The 3,980-nt window shown below is 45.8% G+C and overlaps 1 non-coding gene across 1 annotated transcript; it reads left to right on the top strand.

The window, feature by feature from the left end:
• Nucleotides 1-2,898: 2,898 nt before the first annotated feature.
• Nucleotides 2,899-2,971, top strand: Trnat-cgu (transfer RNA threonine (anticodon CGU)). The gene has a single exon. It is a non-coding gene; the product is annotated as a tRNA-Thr (tRNA).
• The last annotated feature ends 1,009 nt before the right edge of the window (nucleotides 2,972-3,980 follow it).

The raw sequence follows: 3,980 nt of genomic DNA, 5'->3' as shown, positions 1-3,980 counted from the left end.
CGCGGCTATGACGCAACACAATCCAACACAATCCACTTTGATCCAATCCAATCCAAGGCAAGCCAAGCCACGCCAATCCAATCAAATCCAATCCATTGCCTCTCGCGCTTGCGCAGAACGGCCCTTCACGGCACACGCGAAACTGCTCAACCTCGGCCAGTGTAGCTTACGCTACAAAAAACAAGAAAACGCGCGACTCAATGCGCTAGCAATGCATTGATGTGTAGTTGTGAAGCCGACCTTAGAGGGACCCGGAGTATAGAGCTGCATACGGCGCACGAGGCGTTCCTACTGATATACAATTATGCGTGCGATGCCCCTGGTAAAATACTTTTAGGGGCGAAGCCCTTCAGGAGCTGGGGCTGTTGGTGTCTCCTGTCGTCGTCGTCGTTGTCGCAATCGTCGTTCGTGTTATGCCATCACGGTATTAAAACACGGAAACACTCGTTTACGCCTCGCGCTAGAGAGCTTCGTGCTTCAAATACAAGATACTTTTACATGAAAGCTATATACCTCTACCCCCCAACTGTTTCATTTCCGTTGGCAAAAACGCCAAGGCGCCAATAATGCACTTAAACACGGCATGCTTCTCTTCTTCCCAGGTTTGACGTTAGTGGAGATGGCCCGGGATTTTTTTTTTAGCAGTGCAACTGTGCAAAGCAGTGCAGTCGACTTTAAAGAGGCTCGATGTAGCAGGGCGGCTGCAAAAAATACTTACGCATGTAGTAGGCAATTAAAAGTTATGCATCATTTTTTTGCTAGTCCGGGAAGCACTAATTGTAGAAGCAGTGTATATTTCGTGGTTTCCTAGAGAGAGAGAGAGAGAGAGAGAGAGAGAGATAAAAACTTTTATTGACACCACCGGCCTAGGGGGCCGCCACAACTGCTTTTGCTCGGGCGACCAGTGGGCGCTGGGAGAGCCTTCGTCCGAGAGGCCCACGGCCTCCGTCCAGTGGTCAGGAGAGGTTATGGTGTGGTGGGGGTCAGAGGGGCAGGCCCATATGTGGTGTTGTACTGTGGATTTAGTGCCACAATGTCGGCAGAGGGGTAGGCGGATGAGCAATACGTCCAGTAGGCTCATCTGAGCAACTGCCTCAATGCACCGGGCCCCCTAACGAACCCCTTGATCTACCAGTAGACATATATGACTTCTGTAGTGAAAAAAAAAAGAAGCAAAAAACACATTTTAGTTTAAAGAGTTCGCGCTAGATGGCGCTCGCTGTGATAAGAGAGAGAGAGTGAACTTCATTTAATGTCTGAGATGATGGGTTGTGAAAAGTCGACGCCTTGGACCGTCTTCCCCCCTCAGCGGTCAACCAGGATTCCTTGAACCCGAGCAGCGGCTTCTGCCATCCGGACTGCTGTAAGTAGTGGCTCCGGTGCGGAGCTGACAAGAACAGTCTCCCATTGTTCTGTAGTCTTAATATTATATCCTCTAATTGTATTGATATCTGACCTGCTGTAATTTTCAGCTGTACTTTCTTTTCTTTTTTTAGCTCATGGCAGGACCATACTATGTGCTTCAGGTCTGCTCTGATATTGCCCATGGTGCAGATGTTTGAATAAAGGTCTGGATAGCAACGGTTGAGAGAAACAGGGCTTGGCAAGTGTATGTCGGCAACGGCCGCCACAAGACTGGTTTTATTTTTTTTATTTCATTAAGGGAGTGAAATATTTATAAAATAGGCATACTAAGCACTACATTGTTAGAAGCATTTTCATGAACCAGTAGAACTTTTCGCATTGTAGCAAGGTGGATTTTAAGCCCGTGGGCCATGAAATAGTGAGCCCTATCGGAATATGATCACGTGACTCCCACCGCGCCCAGCCGGAACCGGAAACAAAGCTTCTTCTCCTTATCTCCGTCGTTCAGGATTTTGTGAACGTAGCGTTGGTCCTCACACGCAAGAAAAAAATTACAGGCGCTCCCGCGAGAGTACGGCGACGAGCAATGCGTTTTATTTGTAATCGCAAAAGGCGTTACAGGTTCAGCGACTGGTCTTTCACGACGGCCTGATGTGTTCGCACGGACGAGTGCATCAGTGTATGCATCGCTTAAAATTTTGTCTCTGCTCATGCATAATTCATTCAAACTAAACTTGGTCGCCTTTGCTAATGCCAATGGCAAGTCCTAAGCAATAATTGCAGTGCAGTGCACTTCAACACTACTTTTGCCCGAGCAATAACACTTTTCGACGTTCTCTTCAGAGGCCATACGCGATTGGAACGCGCAGCATCGCAGAGCTGCACAGCTGCTGACACTCGTAAAATGCTTCTCTTCTTCCATGCGAATGTGTAGTGACATTTATGAGACTGCGACTTTTTTTCTTTCTTTTCTTTCGTTTGTGCGCGCTGTATCCGGGTCATTGCGCTTTCAGATCGGATTGTCTGTTATATGTCCGATGTTCAGTGTCTCTGAACTTTTATAACATCTGCCCCCACTCGTGTAACAATGCCGGAACGGCACTGGAGGTCTCCCGAAATAAATGAATAAATCCACTTGAAGAAAAGCTCGACTTTTGGGGTTTAGGATAATTGGCGTCAGCCAGTAGTCTGACCTCGTTATAGCGAACACTGATATAGCGAATTATCGGATATAGCGAGCTAAATATGAAGTTTGGTTGGTCACGCTTTATTTCAATGACACCTATCAGTTTTATAACGAAACCGAAACTTCAAGGCTCAATTATTGGACAGCTAGCATAATAAAAGCAAAAATTAAAAAAAGTGACACAAAACAACCTTTTTCCTTTATTGCATGTACACTGTGAACAACTTCAATCCAAAAGAAGGCCCCCTTAACCCCGGGTAGTCCGAGTGGCGCTGGCTTCCACCCCAAAGCGCAGACAACAAATTCCTTAACATAAACACCCGAGAAAGTGGAGGGGAAAAACAGCCTCGCCGGTAGCGTAGTGGTCATCGCACCAGACGCGTATTCTGGAGGTCGTGGGTTCGGGTCCCACCTGGCGGGCATTTTTTCTCCACTTTCTTTATTTCTTCCAAAAATTCTTTATCTGTTGCAATGACCTACCGCATCCTCCCCTTTGCTTTCCTCGGCATTCTGGGCTGCCAATCCTTCTATATATATATATATATATATATATATATATATATATATATATATATATATATATATATATATATATATATATATATATATATATATATATATATATATATATATATTTGTGTGTGTGTGTGTGTGCGTGTTTGTCAAAGCGTGTAATTGTCGTTTAGTATAACCAATGGTATTTTCTTTTCTGTGTGTGTGAGATGTGCACTCTTGCGTCACGTGTTTCCTTTTGTTTTTGTTTTTTGCTCGAGCTCCAGCACAAAGGCCCTCAGGCTGTTCCTGGGCACACTAATAAACATTGGTTATTATTATTATTATTATAATTATTATTATTTATCTACGTTTGGCCAAGGCGAATGCGACTGGTAGCTCATCGGTGTCGCCTACCAACGCGTTTTCCTTGCTCACGCGGCGTTCTCTTTCTATGACCTTGACCGAGAGGCTTCACACTCCGACAGAATGACGTTGCCTAGCCACGTTCTTCTTCGACTCTTGAGCGCAGCGGCCCTAACCAAGCATTATACAGCCGCGGCAGGAATCTTAAATAAAGCTCGGAGAATATTCGCTCGCCCATCAACCACACTTCGAATCACCCGGCACGGGAGCGAAACAAATAAAAATAAAAATCGATAATAGTCTCAGTGGAGAATACCTCGCCCCCTAACGCACTTTCCACTTTCGGATTCACAGTGAAAACAAAATGGCGCCCATTGATAAATGATGGCTCAGAGAAACTGACCATCGATCACGGAATCTTAAAGAGTGAAATGGGCAAGTAGGCAGTGACGGTCACCCCGCTTCTCCTACTAACGCATGGATCGAGCGATCCGTCGCCTCAGAGAGAGAGAGAGAGAGAGAGAGAGAGAGAGAGAGAGATGGAGGACAACAGAGTAGAGCACCGTGTGAA

The sequence above is a fragment of the Haemaphysalis longicornis genome, unplaced genomic scaffold (genome assembly GCF_048455015.1).
Source record: "Haemaphysalis longicornis isolate Haplotype H1 unplaced genomic scaffold, Haemaphysalis longicornis Haplotype H1 scaffold_9, whole genome shotgun sequence".
Taxonomy (NCBI): domain Eukaryota; kingdom Metazoa; phylum Arthropoda; class Arachnida; order Ixodida; family Ixodidae; genus Haemaphysalis; species Haemaphysalis longicornis.
Note: the sequence above shows the minus strand (reverse complement) of the source record. Positions and strands in the feature narration are given on the sequence as shown.